Source organism: Macrotis lagotis, chromosome X (assembly GCF_037893015.1).
Source record: "Macrotis lagotis isolate mMagLag1 chromosome X, bilby.v1.9.chrom.fasta, whole genome shotgun sequence".
Classification (NCBI taxonomy): Eukaryota; Metazoa; Chordata; class Mammalia; order Peramelemorphia; family Peramelidae; genus Macrotis; species Macrotis lagotis.
Genome location: NC_133666.1, coordinates 260,635,941 through 260,662,218, shown reverse-complemented (window position 1 = coordinate 260,662,218; position 26,278 = coordinate 260,635,941). Strand labels below are relative to the sequence as shown.

Sequence of the window (26,278 nt, the reverse complement as noted above, 5' to 3'; positions counted from 1 at the left end):
GGGTAAACTATTTCTAGCATTATGTGGTAGTCAAAGATTGTAAATAAAGTACATGATTGACCATTACTTGGGGAATAATTGAACAAATTTTGACATATTAATGAAATGAAAATTTTGTGTGTGAAAGAAATAACAATATGAGGAATTCTAAAAGACACAGGATGACTTATGTGAACATTAAGTAAAGAAAGCAGGACCAGTTAAACAATATACATTAGAACAACAATAATGTAAGTGGAAAAAATAATAAAAAGCAGCTGAATTAATTACCAAAATTATTCTAGGAGAATAGAAGATGAAGCGCACTTCTGTTTTTCAATAGAGATATAGGGACAAAGAAATGTGATATAAAATGCTGTTGGAGTTAATACTGTGTCAGTTCTTTTTCTTCAACTTTTTTTTCTTTCTTACAGAAGGGCATTCAACTTTTGAGAAGAGGGAGGGAGGGAGAGAGAGAAAGAGAGAGAGAGAGAGAGAGAGAGAGAGAGAGAGAGAGAGAGAGAGAGAATAGGATGGAGGGAAATACACAGGTGTAATCATTACTATGGAAAAAACCCTTTATAGCAAGTTTCTCTGATAAAGACCTCATTTCTCAAATATATAGAAAATGGAGTCAAAATATGGAAATAATAGTCATTCTTCAGTTAATATCAAAGGTCAAAAGTCAGAAGAGGGTTCAATGGAGGGAGATACAATTTATGGCATTAAAAAAAAAAGGAAAACAATTCCCTCCCTTCTTTGCAGAGATTATTGGTAGACTATTGAGGAGGAACACTGTGCCATCAGATTCAAATTGTTAATGTTTTGATTAATTTTGCTGAATTTATTTCTTTGCTACAAGGGATTTGTCATTGGGTAGGGGAAAAAAGGTTTCTTTGAAAATGAAGATGATAGGGGCGGCTAGGTGGCGAAGTGAATAAAGTACCAGCCCTGGAGTCAGGAGTACCTGAGTTCAAATCCGACCTCAGATACTTAATAATTAATTACCTAGCTGTGTAGTCTTGGGCAAGCCACTTAACCCCATTTACCTTGCAAAAAACTTAAAAAAAAAAGAAAATTAAGGTGATGTAAAAGCAAAAGATAATGATAAAAAAAGAAAAAAGAAAAAAATTGAGAACCAAAGACATCAATAAAACTTAAAGAGAAAAATTATTGAATGGGAGTTGGAGATTAGGTTGGATTGCATTTGGGAAATTACAGAGCACTTTTAATTATTCCAAGCTACTCCCTGATGCAAAAAATCCATTTTTAAAAATGCTGATCTTTTCCTAATAATGCCATGTGGTTGCAAATCATGGGAAACTAGGAACTTGAAGAAATAAAATTTGCTAGTGACTCAAAGGCAATGGAAATAGAGTTCAATATAAGCAGACTTTAGAATGTTGCCAACATGTCATGGAGTGATGGTGAGTGATAAAAGTGGACCAACCTGAGGGCTGCACTGATCTTTATAAAATGTGAGGAGAACCAGAGGAAGCCTTCTAATACATTGAGTAAATGCTCCATGATGATTTACAGAAAGCTATGGACAAGATGAGACCATGTGTGGCATCTGTCTTTGTAGCCTATATGGTCAGAAAGAGCATCCACACCAATGTGATGGAAATATTACCTCTCTCTGGAAGTTCATGTACTTGTTAGGGAGTCAAACCAACTCACCTGCCCACAGCACCCTCACTGTGACATGACTGCTGCTAGGTATCTTTCTAAAAGACTTGAATCAATTAGGAATTGTACTGAATATAATGTACTGAATTAATTAATGATATAAATTCATCCAACCCACACACATATGGATTCTTGATCCTGGATCTCATTATTTTGTTTCAAGTTTTATTGAGAATTTGTTTTTGCATACAGTCATTTCCAGATATTTTCTCACCACTACCACCCAGGGAGTCCTTACTTGTAAAAAGGAAAAACAGTTAAGCAAAACCAAGTGACACAAGGACTGCATCTGACAGTATCTGAAACATTCCAGACCCCTAGTTCTCCAGCTATTCAGAGAAAGAGGGAATTGCATTTTCTTCTTTCTGTAGGGCCAGGATTGGTCATTATAATTACCAACATTATTTAATTTTAAAGTTCATTTGTTTACCTTATCACAGTCATTGTAAATGTTGTGTTCCTAGTGCTGTTTAAATCCTTCTTTGTCAGATCCCTAAAGTCTTCCCATGATTCTCTGCAGTCTTCATATTTATTGTTTTCTTTGGTACCATAATATTCCATTTCATTACATTCATATACTATAATAGTTTCAAGGGACCAACTATTGAAAAATATGAATATCTCTGGAATAGATAAAGGAAATTCCAAGGTAATAAAAAAGATATTTTATCCAATATTAAAATCCCTTTTTTTACCTAATGCTTTACCCAATCTGACAGTAAAGGGCAGAATGAACCCGACTCAGTAAGCAGTAAGTATTTATTAAATATCTACTATATATCAGAAACTACGCTAAGAACTGGAGATACAAAGAGAAACAAAAGACAACGCTTTCCATGAAGGAAGAAATCTAACAGAGGAGATAAAAGTTTCAAAAAATGTACAGACAAGCTAGATATAGGATAGATAAGAAATCATTAAAAAAGGTGAGGTGCTAGAATTTAGAGAGATTGGGAAAAGCTTTTTGTTGAAGATGGGATTTTAGTTGGGATTTGGAGGAAGACAGAGAGACAAAAGGCTTCTTAGAAGCAGGTAGATGCAACATGAGTTCATGTTCAGTCTTGATGATAATGATTGTCCTTCCATCTCCAAGAAGATCATGATATCAAGGAGATGATGCCTTGACATCCAAATGAATTGGATTTGATTGAGGGGGTGCTGTGCAAAGCACCCCCTCTCCTCTGGAGCCATCTGAGTCCAGTGGCCAGATATGAATCAGGACTACTGGAGATGGTCCTGGATGTGAGACAGATAGAAGTGACTTGCCCAAGGTCACATAGCTAGTCAGTGTCTATTGTCTAAGGCCACATTTGAACTCAGATCCTCCTGACTTCATCGAGGTTGGTGCTCTATCCATTGCAACTCCTAAACTTCCACCAGCCTTAGACACTAGCTGTGTGGCTTTGGACCAAACCACTGACCCTCTATTTGTGTCAATTTCCTTAACTCTAAAATGGGAATAATCATAGCACTTAACTCCCAGGACTATTATAAGGATCAAATGAGATCATATTTATAAAGTGCCTGGTTCATAGAGGATGCTCTAAAAATACTAATTGACGATTGACAATGTGTTAGACACTGTGTAAAGTGTTAGGGATACCACTGCAAGAATAAAGACAGTTCCTGCCCTCAAGGAGCTCACAATGGAGGAAGGCAACACATGAGAGGAAAGTTAAAGCTGGTGCCTAGTAGAGAAAGTCAGGCATGCGTCATGGAAAGGAGAATGAAACATGTGTTGGTATACGTCTTAGAGGGGGTTCTGGGAAAGGCTATCAAACAGAAGAAGAGGCCCCTCTTTTCTCTCTACCAATCCACTGATAGGAGTGTTCATGAGAAGAAACAGAAACTAAATGGATGAAGAAAGGTAGTATAATACAATGGAAGGGCATGGGATCTGAAAACAGAAAATTCATGTTCAAATCCAAGCTTTGCCACTTATTGCCTGTGTGATCTTGGACATGTCACTTTTATTTCTCTGGACTTCAGTTTCTTCATTTGTAAAACAAAGTGATTGGACTTGATCACTAAGATCTTTTCTAACTTCTAAATCCATGAATCAATAAGAGGATAATCTTCATTCTCAAAGCTCCAGCTCTTTGCTGATACTGTTATTTCAAATTTAAAAACAACAACCAAAAAAATAAAACCCACAACAGATGGAGCCACTATAAGATGAGATCTCACACAGTGCAATTCCAAAAGATGCTCAAAATGTGTCTTGAGAAAAGTCTGAAGAAACACAGAAATCCTTCCAACTCACAGAATCTCAGAGTTGGAAAGTAGGTAATCGAGTCCCACATGTTTCTGAACAGGATTCTCTGACAACTGGTCAGCTGGCATGGACTCCCAGATTCCCAATGATAGAAAATATTATCTCTGAAGCAACTCATTCCCTTTTTGGAATTAGAATAGCTCAACTTTGGCTCAGTTTTGCATTATATTTGGCCAAAATCTATCACTACAATTTCTACCCATCATTCCTAGTTTTTTTTTTATTTGGGACTAAAGGCATTCTTCTTAATACTTATCCCACATGAGAGACCTTCACATACTTGAAGACAACTAGCATGTCCTCCCTTAGTCTTCTCAGTTCCATGTTAAATAGTCTCAGTACCTTCAACTGATCCTCTTACCACATGATTTCCAGTCCTCTCATTGCCCTAAGGTGCTCTCTTTTATACACCTTCTCATCTGACTACAACATCCCTTCTAAAAGGTGGTGTTTGGAAGTCTTCCTTGACCCTTATTAATGTGATTTCCATTAATTTGGAATTAATCCTCATTCATCATTGGCTAGGCTGAAGTTTATCTTAGTGTTGAAAACAAAGTAAGAATTTGTTTAGCAAATTTTAGGTGAGACCAAAAAAAAATGATTTCTCTTCAGTCTAGAAAGACAGGTTGAGGGAATAGATGGCAACCAGTAAAATTGCAAAGTGTAGATCAATAGGGCACACACTGACTTTTCCTCCAAGGCTAAGAGTACTCCAGCTATGCTAGAAACTTGAAAGAGGTGAAGTTCTAGAATAAATAAAAGTACTTTATGTAATATATTCACAATGAACATCTGGAAAAAATACTTAGGTTCATAGCATAGTAGAAAAAAACACTGAGTTAGGAAATCAGGATCCTTGAGTTCTTGCTAGTTGCTTCTGTCTGTTTCCTTTTCTGCCTCTAAATAAATATTACCTTGGATAAGTCGTGCGCAACCTCTCAGTCTCAATGCCTTCCTTTGTAAAAGTTGGATTCAGGTTAGTTGATCTCTAAGCTCCTTGCCTATTCTGACACTGTGGGAGTTTAAATTTGGCAATGAGCCTCTACTGCATGCTTGGTTTGTTCACCAAACCTAGCCCCAGTTACTTCAAGTTTATTCTGCCACTCAACTTTCTGCAAAAATTTTTAGCCTTTTTGATTTACAGTCATGCTTTAGGGGGAGAAAAGGAAAAGAAAAAGAAAAAGGAAAGAAAACCTTGTAGATATAACTTCAGACTTTCCATGTTTCTCATTTATAAATATCCACTGCATGATACCTTATCCCTTCATTTTCCTCCTTCCAAAGTGATTGATACAGCTTTCCTTTGTTATGCTGGCCAAGGGTTCTGAACACCATGTGTTGACATGCTTTCTTTCCCCCCTTTGGTTAAAAAATGAGCCCTACCCCAAATCCAAGAATCTGGCTTGTTTCCCGTATCTCCTATTTCAGGTCACATGTGGTGTGCAGTTCCTGTAAATGGTATGAGGCAAGCCTGGTGGTGAGGGGGAGGTGGCAGCTCTGGTTGCCTCGAGTGTCTTCCGCTCAGTGCTATGACACATTGTATCCTATTGCTTCACGAAAGCCACAATATCAAACTGTGGACCATGGATACAGCCCTAGGGATAGGAACTCAACCGATCATTTGCCAGTGCCCTTGAGGTTCATTTTGGGCATGTGAAGTAACCACGAATGACAATTTGCAGTGAGGGCAAGAAGAAAAGCCAGAAAATGTCTGAATTGATGTGATTTGCTAAGTTTATATGATGATGACGAGGTTTAAATGTCTAAAGACATTTAGAATATATGTATATATATAATCCATATGTATATTTATATCTATATCTATGTTTTTATATATATATATATATGCTACCCAATTGGTTCTCTGATAATCTAGAACCATAACTAGGCTTGGATCACTGGCATTTGGTTCAAGGTGCCTTCATTGAGGTGATGGGGGAAGACAACATTTCCTCTCCATGATGTTCCTTCAAAGGGAGAGGAGGGAGATGCACAGTCTCCTTAAGCACTCTTGAGTTCTCTCTAGTACCTGCTCTGCCAGAAACTAATTTTCCTTGATCTCTTAGGTCATTTCCTGCTGTAACACAATCAATAACTAGAAGGCCATTGTGACAGACCATGCATGAGGTAAGGATGACCACTGTATGAGTGGCAAAAAGAAGACACATAAGAGTAGGGGTAAAGGTAGCCCAGTGTATAGGTGTGTACAGACTGGGCCTGGAGTCAGGAAAATCAAACACTTATTGCTGTGTGACCCTGGGCAAGTCACTTAATGTCTAATTGCCTCAATTTCCTCAACTGTAAAATGGGGATAACTAACGCCATTACCTTTCAGGGCTGTTGTGAGGATCAAATGAGATAATAATATTTGAAAAGCAATTAGCACAATTCCTGGAGCATAGTAGACATTCACTTCCTTCTCCTTCCCCCAAGAAATGACAAGACCTGGTGTCATATTGGCTTTGTCTTGTAAGTACAAGGGAGGAGTGGAGAGAATGACACCAAGGTAATTATAAGGACAGAGGGTTTGGGAGGAAAGATTTCTGCATAACTCCCTGGGGGATATCCACAGTTAGTGGTATCTGGAAGAAGATAGAGTTAACAAGATTGAGAAGAGATCAGATAAGGAAAACCAGGAGAAAACAGGGGCATGGAAATCTAGAAGAGAGACTATTCAGTAGAAAAGAGTGAATAGCAGTGTCAAAGACTGCAGAGGGCAAGAAGCATGAGGATTGAGAAAAGTAGTTTGATCTGGCAATTAAGAGATCATTAGGAAACTTGGAAAGAGGCGTGTCTGGAAGCCAGATTGCAAAGGGTTTAGAAGAGAGTGAGAGGAGGAGTGTAACACAGAATGTAGATATTTTTCTCAAGAAAGTAATAATGGTGGGAACTGTGTATATAGGACAATAGCCATGGAGATTGTCAGAGGTTTTTTGCTGTTGTTTGTTTTTTTGAGGTTGTGTTGCTGTTGTTTGTTTTTAAGGATAGGGAATAGATGTATTTATAGGTAGCAGGGAAGCAGCCAAAAGATAAGGAGAAATGTTTAAAGATTAGTGTGAGAGTAGGGATGATCTTCTCTGCTTGAGAAGATTGGTTGAATTAGGATTCAAGGTGTAACTAGAAAGATTTGCCTTGTCAAAAAGGGCCACTTCTTTATGTGATATTGGGATGAAGAAGAAATCCTGAGAGATGACATCTGAATGATATGAGAGGAGGAAGAGTAGGAGGAAAGAAGACAAAATTCTTAGCAAATAGACTCAAGGTTTTTTATTTTTTTTTTGTACAGTATGAGACAAGTTTCCAGCTCAAATAAATGATGGGAAAAGTGTGTCTCACAAGAGGTTTGAGAATGGATAAAAAAGGTTTGGAATATCCATTGCATTGAATGGGACAATAATATGTTGGGGAGAAAACTGGATTAATATGCTGCAATGAATTCCCATTTGAAATAATATGCATGCTAATGCATTTTTATGATTTCACAGACTTAGATGATACCTTGTTATTTTTCTGTTTTTCATATGGAAGAGCCCTTATCCTGGTAGCCTGTTTCTTGTTGGTAATTCCCTTATTCATAGCTCATCAATTGGTTTCTTAAGGTATTAGTCACTGTAAGGCACATAAATTACAACAACAACATGCATTTATCAAGGGTGGAACATGTTCCACACATTGAAGATACAGAGATAGACATGACTCAGGTCTTGCTTTCAATAAGTTACATTCTTTTTTTTTTCTTTTAAATTTATTTTTTATTCTCATTTTGTACAAATGTTTTTCTTTACATTAATAAAATATACTTGTTTACAAGTAAACAAAATGCCCCTCCCCCATTGAATATAGATAGACTTGCTTGGGCAAAAAAGTAAAGGGGGAGAAAAGAATTAAAATTTAAAAATAATAGTAATAATTGTAGGTATGGCCAGGTGGTGCAATGGATGAAGCATCAGCCCTGGAGCCACGAGCACCCGAGTCCATATCCAGCCTCATAAACCCAATAATCACCCAGCCATGTGACATGCAAGCCACCAGATCCCCATTGCCCTGCAAAAACCAAAAAGAAGAAGAAAAAAAAAAAAGACCCAAAATAAAATAAAATAGTAATAATAGTAGGGGTGGCTGGGTGGTAGACAGAGCATTGGCCCTTGAGCCAGGAGCACCTGGGTCCGAATCCGGCCCCAGACACCCAATGATCACCCTGCTATGTGGACCCAGGCAGGCCACCCAGCGCCACCTGCCCTGCACCCTCCCCCAAATAATAATAACAAAAAATGTGTTTCAGTCTTTGTTCCCACACCATCAACTCTGTTGTGAGTGGATCACATTCTTTATGATAAGTCCATTACAAAAGTTACTTCCATATTTTTCCAACGTTGCCATTGCTGATCGCAACTCCCTCCTTTCTTATTTCTCCACTATCATGTACTATATTTTCTCTCTCCTTTCACTCTGACTCTGCTGAAGGGTCGCTGAGTGGCACAGCAGACAGATCCCTGGCCCTGGGGCCAAGAAGCCCTGAGCCCCCATACCACCCCTTAGGCCCAGAATCCACCTGGCCCTATGGTCCTGGGCAGGCCATCCAATCCCAGCCCCTTGCAAGAAGTAAAAAAAGAAAATGTGTTATATCTGACCACTGTCCCCCCATGGTCCATCCTCTCCTCCTTTATTCACATCCCCACCCCTTCCCCCTGCTCCCCCCCTCCTTCTTACTCCAGTTGTCTATACCCCATTGAGTATATTTGCTGTTTCCTCTCCTAGCCATCTCTGATGAGAGCAAAAGTTCCCTCATTCCCCCTTGCTTCCCCCATTCCATATCATTGCAATAGCTCATTGTAATAAAAAAAAAATCTTATTATGTGAAATAGCTTGGACTATTCCCCCTCTCCTGTTTCTTTCTCCCATTCCATTTCCCTTTTTTCCTTATTGACTCCATTTTTACATCATATTTTATCTTCGAATTCAGCTTTCTCTCAACCATAAAAGCTCCCTCTACTTGCTCTATTAACTGAGATGGTTCATATGAATATTATCAGTATCATTTTTCTATACATGCAGTTCATCCTCATTAAGTCCCTCATATTTCCCCCCTCTCCTCCAATCTCCATGCTTCACCTGAGTCCTGTATCTGAAGATCAAACCTTCTGTTCAGCTCTGGCCATTCCAAAAGGAACCTTTGAAATTCCCCTGGTTCATTGAAAGTCCATCTTTTTCCCTGGAAGAGGACATTCAGCCTTGCTGGGTAGTTCATTCTTGGCTGCATTCTAAGCTCTTTTGCCTTCTGGTATATTGTATTCCAAGCCCTATGAGCTTCCAATGTAGTTGCTGCTAAGTCCTGTGTGATCCTGACTGCAGCTCCATGATATTTGAACTGTGTCCTTCTGGCTGCTTGTAATATTTTCTCTTTGACTTGGGAGTTCTGGAACTTGGCTATAATATTCCTGGGGGTTGGTTTTTTGGGATCTCTTTCTCGGGGGGATCGGTGGATTCTCTCCATTTCTATTTTGCCCTCTGCTTCTAGAATATCAGGGCAATTTTCCTGTAGTAATTCTTTGAAAATGTTGTCAAGGCTCTTTTCCTGATCATGACTTTCAGCTATTCCAATAATTTTCAAATTATCTTTCCTAAGTCTGTTTTCCATATCAGTTGTTTTTTCAATGAGATATTTCACATTTTCTTCTAATTTTTCATTTTTTTGGTTTTGAAGTATTGATTCCTGATTTCTGGTAAATTCATCAATCTCCCTGAATTCTATTCTTTGTCTGAAGGATTTATTCTCCTCAGAGAGTTTTCTTATCTCTTTTTCTATCTGGCCAATTTTGCTTTTTAAAGCATTCTTCTCCTCAATAACTTTTTGAACTGTTTTATCCATTTGACCTAAGCTGGTTTTTTAGCATGCTATTTTCTTCAGCTTGTTTTTGGATTTCCTTGACTAAGCTGCTGACTTCATTTTCATGTTTTTCCTGCATCTCTCTCCTTTCTTTTCCCAGTTTTTCTTCTAACTCCCTCATTTGATTTTCAAAGTCTTTTTTTGAGCTCTATCATAGCCTGAGCCCCATTTCTGTTTTTCTTGGAGTCTTTAGATGCAGGAGCTTGTTCTTCCTCATCTTCAGACTGAGTATTCAGACTGAGGATCTTCTTGGGCTCATTTGCAAAATATTTCTCAATGGTCTTCCTCTTGTTTCTTTGTTTGTTCATTTTCCCAGCCTAAGCCTGTTTTTTGGGGGGCGCTTCCTGAGCTTTTGGGACACTCCCACAAGGGTCTCAGTGTGTGAGGTTCTGTCTTCCCTCCTGGTCTGTGAATGACCATAGGCGCCCCCCTCTGCCATGGGGCTGAGGTGGGGGGGGCCCTGCTGTTCTATGGGGGGGCCTAGACTGTGATCAGGATCTGAATGTGGTCAGAGATCCGGAGTCCTGTTCCAGGGGGCAGAGGACAAAGCTCTGCAATCTCTCTTCACTCCCCTCCCTCAGCTCAATGGGCTCATGCCCTGGGGGCTCCTGCTTACCGGCTCCACCTCCTTCTGTCTCCGGGTCTAGGCTGCTGAAAGACCAGGCTGCTGGCTGTGTGCCCTGAGGGCTGGGCTCCAAGTGCTTGCTCTGGCAGAGATCCCCCACTGTTCCCCCACATTGTGCCGGTGCTCCCTGGGGTGCAGCTCAGGAGACTCCCCCCCGCTGCTGTGAGCTGAGGCTCCCAGAGCCCTGGGGCTGCCTCCGGGAGGCTGAGGTTCTTTGGCTCTGGCGGGCCACCCCTCTGGCGGGCCGCCCCTCCGGCCTGGGGAGCAGAGCCTTTCTACTCTTTTCCAGGTTACCTTGAGTAGGAGAACTGCCTCACTGGGTCCCTTTGTGGGTTCTGTCTCTCGAAAGTTTAGTTAGAGTCCTTAGTTTATGAGTTTTTATCAGAGAGCTCCTAAGACTCGATCCCTTCATGTCGCCATCTTGGCTCTGCCCCCCAGTAAGTTACATTGTAATGGGTACTGGGGAAGAGTGGATAGGAAAATATATACATCAATGATTGGGCTATAAAAGAACTTCTCAGGACATTAAATATGAATCCAGGAAAAGAGCTGTAAGAAAGTTGAAGGAGAGATCATTTCTATCTTGGGTGTAGGGGAAAGGGTTCAAAAAAGGCTCCACTGAGAAGGTGGTACTTAAGACATAGATCCTGCTCTTTTTTAAACTCTACCTCCATAACATCTTTCCTGATGTTCCAAGTGCCTGGATAGTGTTCCTGATCTTAGGAAGCCTATCTACTCACTATCTTTCCTTCCAAAGGTCCAAAAGCACAAATACTTTCCAATTAAGATGGAGAGAAGCCTAGAGAGTCATGACGCCTGACTAGGACCCTTCAGTTAATGCCAGTCTGAAACAGAGCAACCAAGTGAATTGCAGAGTAAAGGGGCAGAGTTGTCAGAGATCTGGTTTCAAAGGGTAGAAGCCTCCTCCAAGGAGAGACCTGAGTGCATTATTCATAGCTTGTCATTTGCTATGAAGGAGATAGGTTGTCCTCTGATACCTCTGAAGAAGTTCATGATTTATTGGAAGCATTGAAAGAAATATAAAAACAAATAGTAATATAATCCCCCAGGGAAGACTAGCTTTGGTCTTTTACATAATATTAGAGCCACTGCAAATAGTTTCTCTGAGATAAAAACTTTGGCAAACATTCAACATGAAATGTTTGAGAAATGAAACTATTCATTTTTCGATGTCAGGAGATTTGAGCCTTGTCCAGCATTCTAAATACAGAAAATAAAAAGAATGAAAAAATATCCCTAAATTTAAAGTCATAGAAAGGATATCTGTAAGTCAACCTAACAATATCAGTACCTCTAAAACCGGTTCCCCTTTCACAGGGGATTTAGGTGCTCCTGTAACCTCTAGCCTCCCCCTTTCAAACCATTACAATAGATCTTAGCATTAAATCAATGATCTTCATGGTAAGCAGGAAAAAAAATACATCAATCTATGTCTGACCGTGCCACAGGGGTTGTTCATTCTTGAAATCTCTTTTGGCCCAGCCCCAGCTGGGAAGTTTTATTTTTGGGACAAGTGCCATCAGCTGTGACCAGGGAAAAGTAGCCTTAGTGGTATTTGGGCTGAGAAGGAAGAATCTTGGAATACAATCACATGGCTCTGCGCATAAGGACCACTGAGTAAATGTTCTAACTCTTTAGAAATGATTGCTCTAGTTGTTTTCTTTTTCTTTTTTTCCTCCTAAAGCTCTTGTTGCCATGAATATGAGTTTGGGTCAGAGTCTGACCTGGACTGGAGAAGGAGGCAAGTTTTTTCTTCAGTCTGGGAAAATAGAACAAAAGGAAGGCATCTCCCAATGATGGTCTACCAGGAAAAGGCCTTTGAGTTCCTTGTCCCCCTCCCCCCAACTCCCATGTTGAAGCAGATTCATAAATGTTTTGATGATGGTTTGAAATTTTCTAAAGTTCACTTGTAAGACATCAAATGGAATTATGACTATGTTCACTAAAGCAGAATTTCATATGTGTACTTTTCATCTCAGTTCCTTGGGGCTCAGGATACTTCTTGTTTCTTTCTTCCAATATCTCTTCTAGCCCAACATCACTGTTACTTGCCTTCTCTCAGATCTCACTTGGGTAATAAATATCTCCAGTTCTTTGTTGTACTTCATATCTGGTATCTTGGAGGAGCTAGTACTCTGCCTTATATCTAGAGGAAGACTTTGATTTGACACAGTCAGGTATCCCTGCAGCCAAAGCTCATCCTTCTCCTCCATTGAATCAAGATTACTTTCTTCTTCCTCTAGCTTTTCAAGCTTGTGATGCGGTCCTAAGATGACTCATCATACTTCTCTGCCTTTAGATAGTTCTGTTATTCATCTGTCTTCCTCAGCATTGTTTTGAGGGAATGAGTTGTATTATTGAAATAACTATTCACTTTACAGGTCAACATTTAGGATGTCTAGAACGAGCTCAGGTTAGTGCCTTGGTGGTAAATGACCGATATTAGGGAAAAAAAATGGGCCGTCATGTCACTCAGAGGTTAACAAAAGGAAATTTACTGAGTCACAGCAGAAAAACATTCCAAAAGGATATATGTATCTAAGACACTATTGGAACAGAGCCAAGAGAAACTCAGTTTCCTCTGAATTACCCATGGTGACTTGATGGCCAAGAGCAGCACCTTGAGCCCTTCATGACTTGGGATGACTCCATCCACAGGCAAGACCAGTCCCAAGAGAGTTTCCTGAAATCCAGGTTAGAGTTGAGAATAATAAAGCTTCTTCTTAAGATTCTTAGCATTCCATCACTTGCCCATTTCATGAAATCCTGTCAAGGTAAAGGTGAAACAAAAACACTTGAATGAAAACCACCTCATAGACTTCTTTTGAATTGGGAGTAAGATGTGGGTAACTCGGTTGAGGAAAATATGAAAATAAGTGAAAGATCTTTAATTGAAAAAGGGAAGCAGCACAAACCATTTCAACTTACTGAAGCAGAAAGACCTGCCCCACCCCACCCCCCACTTCAAACTTAGGAAACCCTGAATTTATAGCTGACTTTATTAGACGTATGACCAGGTTAGGAATCATATTCAGAAGTGATTTTTTTTCTTAAAATAAGAAGCAGTATATCATAGAGGTTAGAGTATAGGACTTTATCCCAGGCAGGCCTATCTAGTGAGAGCAATAATCTAATTTTCTATTCCCATTCAAGTATTGAAATCTTACTCAAGACTTGATTATCTCAGGGAACTTAAGCTCAAATTGTTGACAGAACCCCGTGATTGGTACAATATAGTCATGAAGGGCTCAAGGTGCTTCTCTTGGCCATCAAGTCACCATGGGTAATTCAGAGGAAACTCAGCTTCTTTTGGCTCTGTTCCAATAGTGTCTTAGATACATATATCCTTTTGGAATGTTTTTCTGCTGTGGCTCAGTAAATTTCTTTTTGTTAACCTTTGAGTGACATGAAGGCCCATTTTTTTCCTCTAATATCTCTCATTTACCATCAAGGGACTAACTGGAGCTAGTTCTAGACATCCTAAATGCTTTACAATTATTATCTCATTTGTGCCTCATAATAACCCTGGGAGGTAGGTATTATTATCATTCCCATTTTAGAGTTGAGTAACCTGAGGGAAATAGTCAAGACACTTGCCCATGATCACATAACTAATAAATGCCCAAGGCTAGTTTTGAATTCAGGTTTTCATGTGGCCAAGTCCTTAGTACCACCTAGATGCCCAACAAGCTTTATGTATATGAGCAAGTCACTTAATATCTATGACCTCAGACAATTCTCCAAAATCTATTGGAATTAAATTTATAGTTGTATTGTTTCCTTTTCTTGAAATATCTCAAAAGACTGTTTCTCTTAGATAGGGAGTTTTATTTTTCATTTTCACATCTTCAGTACCCAGCATAGTGCTGGACCATAGTAGATACTTAATAGGAAGGAAACAATCATTTGTTCAGCAGCTACTACATGCTAAGTACTTTGTAAGCAGGAATTTGTAAACACTTCCTTAAAAAATGCTCACTGAATGAATGAATGAATGAATGAGCTGACCTTTAAGATGGTAACTGAAATAATTTCCCTAGCTTAATCTGAAAGTTCTTTACAGGCAAAATTTCATTCAAGTCAAATGTAATTAAGTCTTTGATTTAGTTTTTTTAAACTCAAAGAAAGAATGAGTCTGTTCCTTTCCTTCACAATTAGGATACTTATTGAAAAGATGTATGCATACAACAACTGATAAGGCTGATGAAACCCTCCTTCCATCCCCTTTGCCAGCAAAAGAGTTGGGTGTATGGTGCCAATTGGGCACTGTTCAGGAACATTATCAGAAGAAAGCCTGGAATTTTTTTCCCTAATCTGGCTTCAAGACACTAGTAGAGGGCAACTGAACAATCTCCCTGGGAATGAAATGCCTACTTAATTAAACCATAGCCGAGCTGCTCAGTTTTTCTCACTGAGGGATGCTCAGCGGTACTGTCATCTGAGCAAAGTAGACCAGCTGCCAAGGGATGCCTGTGGTCAGAAAGGATCACAAGTACCCATCACCAGGAAGGGATGGATTTCAAGCCAAGTTTGTTAAATAGAAGGGGGAAAAATGATGTTTGTGAGTTTACTTAATTCTTTCTACCTCAATCCAATCCTGATCCACTTCTGGCTCAGCTGCTTTTCTCTATCACAAATTCTGTTATGAACAAAACATTAAAGATGAGTAGCAGGTTTTTGTTTGGGTCCTTTTTTTTACTCTCAGTTTATATAATAAGTTTATACAATAGATACCTGGACTAAGATTATACAACAGATACCTGGACCCACAGTCAGGAGGACCTCTGTCTCCTGGGGAAAAGTAAAGTGACTCATAAAGTCAGATGTAACTTGAAGACCTTTGCAGTATTGGTTGATAAAAACTGATTTATGCAACCTCTGTTCCAAAGGTTATATATCTACAAAAGCCTCAAAACAACCCTAGGGCTAAAGGTTGCCTTAAAGAAGACCTATAAACATTCTCCTGAAAGGAAAAAAATGCTGAGAAATACCAGGGGGTAGCAATATCAGCTGCTGATGTCAGCTACTCAACCACTTTCTCCAATGAGTTGCCATCTGGTGTTACTTTACTGAGAGACTACTACTGGAAGAGGGAGGGAGGAAGTGATTCACTCAACATTAAGTGCTCATTTAGGAGAAGTTCTCCTCACTCCTAGTCTTGGGATGTTATTTGTATCCAAGGGCCACTGTAGTTAGTTCCTGCTCAACATGGAAAAGACATTTTCTCATGAATATTTAACATGGGCCTTCCTATACATGGTATTGTACCTGGTTTATGGTGTGTGGGAAAAAATGCTTTCTCTTCCTTTCCCCACTCCCAAATATGATTACAATCCTAAAAAGATTTTTGTAGCTAAAAATAGTAGCTAGTTGGAGAATTGATTTCATGATTCCATGCATGGGGTAGATCTAACAACTTACTTCAATAATGACAACAGAAAAGAGTTTTTGTTATGTCTATTAATTAGGATTTTTTTATCCCACTGACAAGAACAATGTGTTCAAATTCAAATCACCTATGACCACGTTCTGGGCCTCAGTTTCCTTACTATAAATGAAAGATTTGGACTAGATGACATCCAAGATTCCTTACAACTCTAAATCTACAATTTGACAATCCTTCAGCCATGATCCTATAAGTTTATTTTGATCATTAGTACTTGGCATCACATTCTGGATCCAGGGATATTCAGATTTCCCACTCCCCTATAAGAAATTTTTGAGGAAATTGGTAGGGGTGATGGGTGGGGGTGGGAAGGGAAGGAAGAGGAAAGCCTGGATCTATTTCAGGTAAAGCCATATTTGGGTACAGGGAGATAGAGACTCCACCATCTTGAAGCCTTAAGTATACAAGAACTATAATGTAAGTACAGGTCAGGAATCAAGTGGGAAGCAGGGTCAGATTAGTATCACTGCCTACTCTGAGGGCTCTGCTTCCAGTTTAAGGGCAGTAGGATGGAGTGGATAGAGCTCTTGAACTGGGATCAAAGTACTCAAAAGTACTCCAGTTTGAATGCTGCCTGATTCTTTCTAGCTGGAAGACCACCAGCAAGTCACTAACCCTCTCTGAGTCTCAACTTCCTTATCTATTAAGTGGGAAACAAAACAATAACACCTATAGGATTAAATGAGATCATGGATATAAGTATATTTTACAAATCTAAATAGTGGTAATCTACTGGGGTTTTTTTCCCAAGCTAGTTCTAGACTCAAGGCAGAAAACCATGATAGGCTGGAGGGAAAAACCCACTTGTTGGTATATCTGTGCATATACCAATGAGTACCAATGTGTACATATACAAATGAATACAGAAGCAGAAATACACATTTAGTTCATCTACATTTAGTCCAGGCAAAAAAAACTCTAGATAAGAATTCTGATCAGGCCAACAAACTCTGACAAGGCATGTAAATTTCACAAGTGGGTCTAAGTTTCTTCTTGCATTTTTCTTCTAAATTTCTTCTTGTATTTTTTCTTCTATATTTCCTTTTGCATTTTTCCCAATAGGAACTAAGGTTTATTCATTTTTTTTTTCATTTAAAGTTGTGTTCAGGTGTGCTCAGAGGATAGGGGCTTATTTAACAAAACAAATGCGTATTCTTCCAAACCAAATGACAGTATTTATTAATGAACATGTGAATTTTTTATGTAGCTTTCCCTCCTTCAAACCTTGATGTCATTTTATACCTTTCATATGTTGGCTTACTCTATTTTTAACTTTAATTATGTGCACCTTATTTCACTAATTTCAGTAATATTTCCCTTTAATAGATTATATACTCATTAAGAGTTATTCAAACAAGTCATTGCCAAATTGATGAATGATCAAAGGATATGAAAAGGCCATTTTCAGTTAAAGAAATTAAAGGTATCTATAGTCATATGAAAAAGAGCTCTAAATCATTAATGATTAGAGAATTGCAAATGAAAACAACTCTGAGGTACCACCTCACACCTCTCAGATTGACTAATATAATAAAAAAAAGGAAAATGATCAATATTGGTGGGAATTTGGGAAAATTGGGACAATAATGCATTGTTGGTGGATTGTGAAATGATCTAACATTTCAGGAGAGCAATTTGGAACTATGGTCAAAGGGCAATAGAACTATAATATCCTTTGATCCAGCAATACCACTATTGGGTCTGTTTCCAAGAGATCATAAAAAAAGGGGAAAGACCCACATGTACAAAAATATTTATAGCAGCTCTTCTTGTAGTTGCAAAGAATTGGAAATTGAGGGGGAGGCCCATTAATTGGGGAAAGAGTTGAAAAAATCGATATATAAATGTGATAGAATATTCTGTAAGAAAGAATGAGCAGGTAGATTTCAGAAAAACCTAGAAAGACTTACATGAAGTGCTGCTGAGTGAATTGAGTAGAACTAGGAAAACATTGTACACATTAACAGCAACACTGTCTTATGATCAACTATGATCTTATGATCAAATTATGATCAATATACCTCTCAGCAGTTCAATGATCAAAATCAATTCTAAAAGACTTGTAATGGAAAATCACACACACACACACACACACACACACACACACACACACACACACACATATCCGGGGGGGGGGGGGGGGGGAACACTATGGAATCTGAATGCAGACCAAAGCAAACTATTTTCACTTTAAAAATGTTGTTTTATGTTTTTTCTTTTTCTCATGTTTTTTTCCCCTTTAGTTCTGACTCTTCTTTCACAACATGGTTCATATAGAAATATGTTAAACATAATTGTACATGTATAACCTATATCAGATTGTTCATGGTCATGGGGAGGGGGGAGGGAAGATAGGTAGGTAGAAAATTGTGGAACTCAAAATCTTGCAAAAAATAAATGTTTAAAACTATTTTTACATGTAATTGGAAAAAAAGTAAAATTAAAATTAAAAAAAGAAATGTTACTCATTTTTGTATCCCATGTAATGCTTGTATCCCATACAATGTCTCGTACATGGTAGATGCTCAATAAACCTTTGTTTATTGGATCATAAATTTAGAATTGAAAGGAATATTAGAATGGTTGAGCTTACCCATCTTGTAAATGATGAAGTTGAGGCCTGGAGCAGTGAACACTTTCCAGACAAGTGATGAAATCAGAATTCAAACCTTGGTCCTTTGATTTCAAATTTAAAGCTCTTTTCTCTTGTCCTGAAACCATATTGAATTGTTATATTATGATATATTATTTTAAGTTTTGTTATGATATGTTATATTACATTTATGCTATGTTATTGTTATATTTTGTTATATTGCTATATTATATTATGATATACTATATTATACTATTTTATATTTCCATCTTTGCAGGTATTAACATTCACACAGTCTAGATAAAAAGTTCTGTTCATAGATCTTATTGTCTTCTAGTTTCCAAGGAGACAGGTATTACATGTATCATGTATATAAGGGTGGGACTGGAAACATGTATCACCTGCTCTCCTTTCCACACACTCCAGATGGCTGAACTGGAGAAGTTCCCAAGGAACCAGTCTTAATGTGGTGCCAGTCTGTTTTCCCTATGTTGTACATTAGCAAGGCTGATAAACTGCTTCACAAATCTATAAGTGCTATATTTCATTATTACAAATATTGCTGTTGTCATTCTGTTAATTGGATGATATAGAACTACAATTATTAGACCCAGAATTCTGACATTTGAATGAATTTTAAAGAAAATTTAGTCCAACTCTCCCCATCCACATTTTACAGATGAGGAAATTGAGTCCCAGAGAGAATAATAGTTTCTTAATTGACTCTTGTAGGATAGACCGAATGGGACATTAGCTCCAGCATGGCCAGTCATATCTTTCTGGAACCAAAAGAGAAGAACGAGGCCATCCTTCTAAAAGTGAATTTCCAAACTAGAAGTCAGAAACATGGATAGCAATTTGAATTAGCCAACTTTTTTTCAAAATCCTTGAAAGCCCTCTTTGGGTCCCTTCTTTTCTGAGGTCTTCTTGGTCTTGAAAACTTAATAGATATTGTGCAGTTGTCCATCATGAATGCCTTCTTCAAGAAAAGAATGATTAGCATGAATTTGGAGAGCATTACAAGACATTAAAAAATGAAACTGATTAAAAAAAACAGGTGAGAAAAAAACCTCAAAACATGTCATTGATTTGGAAGTTATCCCTGAATAAGTATTGGTGCACAGACCATTGACTTGCAAGAGCAGAATTAGTAGAGAACTAGAAGAAAGAGTAATAATGAAAAAAAGAAATGGCATGTAATGTGATCAATTCACTCCTGATCTGTTTAAACTATTTAAAACTAATTTTAATGCTAATATGAGTAAAGGACAGTAAAAGTGATTGACTCTGATTATGCTAATTTTAGTTAGGAGATTAATGTTTACTTGTCTCCCATTAGATTGTAAACTTCTTGTGAGTAAAGATGATTTCATTCTTTGTATTTGTGTTCCCAATGCTTAGCATAGTGCTGGATAAATGTTTGTAAATCATTAATTGATAACTGTCTTAAGAAGGAGACCCAAAGCATTCAAAATCCGCCTTAGTCATCATTATTTCCTAAGCAGAGAGAAATAATGGCCAAGGCAAAACCTGTTTTAAAATATAAACTTGTTTGTAAAATCTTGGTTTTTGTTTTTTAGGTTTTTGCAAGGCAATGGGGTTAAGTGGCTTGCCCAAGGCCACACAGAAGATGATAGTATTGCCCAAACCAGTCGATTAATAACCCTTTATTAAGTGCCTACTAGGTATGTCAGTTGTTGTTATTCAAACTTCATTCTATAAGAGGACTAATGACTTTATGAGATTTGCAAGAGAATTGGATTTAAATGAGGCAGAGCTGTGCAAATTCATCAACCTTACTCTTTCCTCCAAAGTCATGGAAGTCCAGTGGCAAGACAAAAGCCAAGATGTCTAGTGATGGCCCAGGATGCAACTGATCTTTCCCAGGTGTCAGTTTGTCTGAGGCCAGATGCATTCAATAACTACTGTTGAGCACTGGGATAAGACAAAAAAAGTAAGAAAAAAAACCTAAATCTAAAACCTCTCTCAAAAATCTTACTTTCTTGTTTGTGTATTTTAGATTTTAAAAATAAGTTTGACTGATATCTTAAGTTTTTTTACATCACCTAAATTTCCCAGTATGTCCCCACTCTCAATCCCCAACCATCATTCATAACAAAGAATTTTAAAAGACAGACAAAATAGCTTATTAAAACTAACCACCATACTGACAAAGTCTGATGCTATGAGCAATAGTCCCCCATCTCTGAAAAAGAGGTGAGGGAGGTACCTTCTCATATCTTTTCTTTGCAATCAAATTTGATATGCTTTAATTTCTATTATTTTGTTGTTCTTTTTCACTTTTATTCTTCTCATCTGAGGGAAATAAACCAGAAAGAAGGAGGAGAGGTTAAAACCAGTTTAAAAAAAACTTGGCAAGAGAACCTACTAAAAAATCATTCTGAGGGCATTAAAGGATGAAAATAGAAGTAGAATAGAAACAAATAAAAATGGACAAAATCTGGAAATATTTTTTTAAAACAGATTTTTTTATCATTTAGGAGAGTTACACATTACTGTCCTAAAGAAAACAAAGAAAGGAAAAACTTATATTTTATATATGGAGGAAAAGCATGATCAGGCAGCATAAATTGTGAGGGAATTCAATTCATAAAATATCTGGAGGAAAAGATCAAAGATAAAGAAAAAATAGATATTCTTGATATTGTAAAAAAGAATGCCATTTGAACAAGAATTTACCCATTTGTATACTTTCTCATCTACATGCTCTAGTGGATAGAATGATGGGCCTAGAATCAAGAAGATCCAAGTTCAAATCCAGCCTGAAACACTAACTGTGTGATCCTGGGCAAATCATTTAACCTCTTTTTGCCTTCATTTCTTCAGTTGTAAAAATAGGGATAATAACAGCTTAATAATTGCTTTTTTCCTTCCCTATCTACATAATTTTTTAAAGGAAATCATATCTACACAAATGAAAGGCATCCATCATGATGATACTGGTAGGGAACAGGCAGACTTTTGCAGGCATTATATCTTTATCGTTACTGAAGTTATTGAAAAATGCAGAGAATGTGGGATTTCATGTTGATTTAAAAAAAATGATTCTCTAATACAAGAAGTAGGTTAAGACCCAGAGAGGTATACTTAGCCCATTATTTACTACTGTGATAGAGGACTTCCACCACAAATTTCAAGGTGAAGAGAAGCGGTTAAGTCCTTCAGATGCTCTATTAGTGGATGCCATTTGTATCAAGCACCAGTAGATTACAAATTCATAACCACCCAAAAAAGTATGATGACCATCCACAAAATATCAAAAACTAGATGAAAAATAAATATTGCTCAGATTATAAGTCATATATACAAATACCCTTTAGCCCATGTACATATATTATATAGTATATACAAACATACATCTGAGGAGGACAGTATAAATAGACAAAGTTTAATTCTGAATTAAACAAGAGAAGGAAAACAGTCTAGATCACTTATAGGAAAATGAAAAATTTGTTTAATGATCTCAAACAAAGGCCCATTTGTAAAAAATAATAATATTTTCTTCTGGTTGTCATATGACTGACAAAATAGCCTCTAAAGAAATGAAAGTGAATATCATTGAGGACAGTGTTGAAGCCCATGGTGGATGTGAGCAAGTGATAACATCTAAAATGAGGAACTTCAAAGAATAATAAGATCAAAGGATGTCATCAGGTAAATGTATAATGGAAAAAGAAGATGACCTTGTTACAAGGCAAGTTGATGTGAGAGATGTATTCCACTGGTATCCTTGAGATGCCAAGAATAAGCAGGGAGACCTTTGGCACATGGGTGTATCCTCTAGTTAAACTCATAGGAGAGTATGGATAAGAGCCAGAAAGGATGGGGAGGTATGAATGGATTGCAATACACATTGTTAGTGGAAATGATCAAATCAATGAGATCTTAGATTCCTTTGTGCATTTGGGTGCAAGCTCATAATTATGAATGTGTTATTCATATGGGAAGTTTCTAGCCACTTAAAATTCTGGTTAAGGAAATGATACTCCATAATGTTGGACCACTGGGGCAATGTGTAATTGAATCATAGATTCTCAAACTCAGAGAATTTTGAGGTGGAATTTAACATATCATTTAGCCTAAACCCCGACACCACCTCCTAATTTGTACCAATGTAGAAATTGTGACTTAAAGAGTAAAATTGCTTGCCAAAGGACAAATAGTAAAAATATGTGAGAACATGAACTTAGAACACTGGTTTCCATGCTTCCAGGCTAGTGTTTTTGTGTGTATGTGCATTTAAGGCATAATCTCTGTTTCTACCCTAACACAACTGCAAGACTTTTTGAACACACATATACAACACAGCTTGTTTTGTTGTCTGATATTATTTATGATACTCTTCAAGAATACAGAGAAAGCAACAACAACATAAGTTCAGTGTGATGCTAAAGGCTTATTTTCTGTTGTTTAGTTTTTAGGAAGAATAAGAATAAGATGTTATGGGGATAACCTGGACCCAGGGCTCTGGGACTCTGAGTAAAGATGAGATACTCAAGGTCAAAGATGGGTCAAAGATCACTAGATTAGTTCATTATTTCAACTGACAAATTTTGCAGGTGATTTTATCTCTATATTCATCTCTGCCTCTCTCAGCTACTCAATTTCTTTCTAGGGCATTAGTTCTCCACAGAATTGTACAATTTGTCTGATAACCACAAAATTTTTCAATCCCTTCTCCATTTACTTTCTGAGATCAACTTCTATAAGGTTCTGTTCCTAGTATCTCTTAAATCCCTTAACATAGATGCTGGACATGATTGCTTAAAATACTACTCTCTCCAAAATACTACTCTTTCAAATTTTAATGAGGCTAAAAAGTATTCAAAGGAATGGATTTCTAAATGTAGATATTTCATGCATTGTGTCTTTCTAATATATCTCTATCTATATGTAAATACAATTGTATATATTATAATATGTACATAATGTAGTGTTGTGAATTGTATTTTTGGCTTAGGTCCCCTATTAGATTCTCTTCCCTATAAGGGCAAGGTCTATGCTTAATTTAACTTTTTTTATCTCCCTTCAGGCCTAGTTCGTTGTTCTGCACACAATAGAAACAGTAAGCATTTTTTTGAATGAATGATTGACAGTGACAAGACATTGAGGGCAATGATGACCCCTCTCCTCCTGAGTTCCTTCAAATAACATCATGTAGCCAGTTGCATACTTTACCCACTTATTGCTATTAGCATAGAGAGACAAGTAGAGACAGTAGAAAGAACATCAAAGTAGAGCCAGAAGATCTGAATTCTAGCCCTGATACATTATTTCCTTGCTATCTGACCATGACAAGACTAAATTTCTTAGTCTCCTTTTGTTCATTTCATTTATTTATTTGTTTGTTTGTTTATTTATTAGGTTTTTGCAAGGCAAATGGGGTTAAGTGGCTTGCCCAAGGCCACACAGCTAGGTCATTATTAAGTATCTGAGAACGGATTTGAACTCAGGTCCTCCTGACTCCAGGGCCGGTGCTCTATCCACTGCGCCACCTAGCCGCCCCTGCTCATTTGTAAAATTTGGGATAATCATATACAATCTACCTATCTTGCAGAGGGTCACTGTGAGGATCAAATGAAATATATATGTTGGAGCACTGTGTAAACTAGAGTCATCTACAAAGATAAGACACTATTATTATAAGCCTGGTCTTCTCTAAGAATAGAAATAGATTCATGCATGATTATTTGGGTCATGTATATCAGCACAATCAAGGTGGCTGAAATGAATGGTTTGAGTATTCAGTGATTTAGCTCTGTGATTGCATAGAAACGTGATCTCACTTTTCTAAATAGTGTTATCCCAAACTATTCAACACCTTGAAGAAAGTCAGGGACACTAAGAGGTGGATGTGAAGGGTCAGAGTATTCCAGATTTGTGAAAGCCAATGTAAAGCAGATTCAGAATATAGAGTGATACATTGGAAGAATTACAAATAGACCAATAGGGTTGGATTATAGAGTGCATGGAAGAACCTAAAGTATAAGAAGGCAGGAAAGGTAGGAAGAGACCAGGCTCAGGTGATTAGTCATTAACATCTGAGTGGGATCAAGAATGTTGTCTTCCCTGCCAGAATGTCAGCTTCTTGTCTAAATATGGTGTGTTAGGGGCGGCTAGGTGGCGCAGTGGATAGAGCACCGGCCCTGGAGTCAGGAGTACCTGGGTTCAAATCCGGTCTCAGACACTTAATAATGACCTAGCTGTGTGACCTTGGGCAAGCCACTTAACCCCACTTGCCTTGCAAAAAAAGAAAAAGAAAAAAAAATATGGTGTGTTATAGCCATTGACATTTGTGTCATGATCAAAGCCAGAACCAAGTAGAGTTTCATCTATTGCCAAAAGAATTCAGGGCTTGGGTAGTAGAGTCATTGAGGACAATCTGATCTATTTGTGCAATGTTCAACAGTAGGCCCTATGGAACTGGAATGAGAGGTCACAGTCCTGGAGATAAGAGTTATTGGTCTTCTCTTGGTCTTCTCTTACAGTTATTCCTCTCAGTACCTGATCACTGGCTGTCCTGCATTCCTATGTTCTGACTCCTCAGCAAAAGGCCTTTCCCAATTCCCTCAGTTACTAGTGCCTTCCTTACTAGAATTTTCTTCTGTCTACTTTGTACTGTCTTCATATGCATTATTTATAAATTGTCTCCTCTTCAGAATGCAAGTTCCTTCAGGGCAGGGCGTGTATGTGTGTGTGTGTGTGTGTGTGTGTGTGTGTGTGTGTGTGTGTGTGTGTTTGCTTGCTATCTTTGTATCCTTGCCATTTAGCTTAGTGTTAATCTTTAAAAAGTAAACTTTTCTAAAATGTTTGTTCATGGTGAAAGAAAATGTGCCTCTTTGGACTTTAAGGGGGAAAAGGTGGAGAGGAGGCTCATTTGTTCAAGTTGCCTTCAGCTTAGGCTTTATCCCCTCTATTGGACTTGGGTATAGGGACTTGTTTTATCCAAATTTCTATAGATGCAGGATACAGGAAATGACTCATGTTGTACTTAAAGATCACACCCTTTTGGACAGGAAAGGCTAATGCATAGACCATCACCTGTGTGCAATGAGCCACTTCTTTCAGGGATGCCCTGCTGTGTGCCTATTGGAGAATGCCTTGGAGCTAGGTGCTGTGCCACCCTTGTCCAACTCACTATGGAAATGCATTTAAGTCAGGGCTCTCAGGAAGATAAGCTCTCTTTCTTCTTTCCTCCCCTCTGTAGGATGACCACTTTCTCTCTCTAAGCTAGCAGCTGGAAAACTCTGGTCTCTTTTCCTTTCTCCCTTACCCCCAGGAGGTCTCACCTAAAGCTTTGTTGTTCAGCCAGTCCTCAGTCTGGAGTCCTCCTCTCCATGAGGGTCTTTTTAGAGTCTCATCCCAGCCAGGTTGCTTCCCTTTCACTCTTTTCCTCTGGCACCTGAACTGGACCTTTGCTATTCACCCTGTCCTCAAGCCACTTGCAAGCAGTTTGTCTCTTCAGTAAAGAGGTTTTAATTTCTGAAACTTTGCAGGTTTTTGAGATAAAAATACTGAGCTATTTCAACTCCAGGGCTAGTCATGATTCTTCATTTCCATGAGAGCTCTCAGTCTTTATTGGTGACTCCAATTTCTCTCTCAACACTACCTCTTTAACAACTAGTAACACGATATGAACTTGAGAGGGGTCTCTGCTTGATATTGTATTTGCATTTGCCATCATTTTTCTGTGCAATCTTTTCCTTCAGTACAGTTTCTCAGAGGACTGAGCATTACATGAG

General features: G+C 38.1%; 1 long non-coding RNA gene across 1 annotated transcript in view; it reads right to left on the bottom strand.

The window, feature by feature from the left end:
* Positions 1-10,767: 10,767 nt before the first annotated feature.
* LOC141500489 (uncharacterized) overlaps positions 10,768-26,278 on the bottom strand; it is a 16,374-nt gene continuing 863 nt past the window's right edge. The window contains exons 2-3 of the long non-coding RNA XR_012471944.1: positions 18,516-18,633; positions 10,768-13,242 (exon numbers count right to left, since the gene is read on the bottom strand). This is a non-coding gene — a long non-coding RNA (uncharacterized LOC141500489). The remainder of the gene's footprint in view (positions 13,243-18,515; positions 18,634-26,278) is intronic.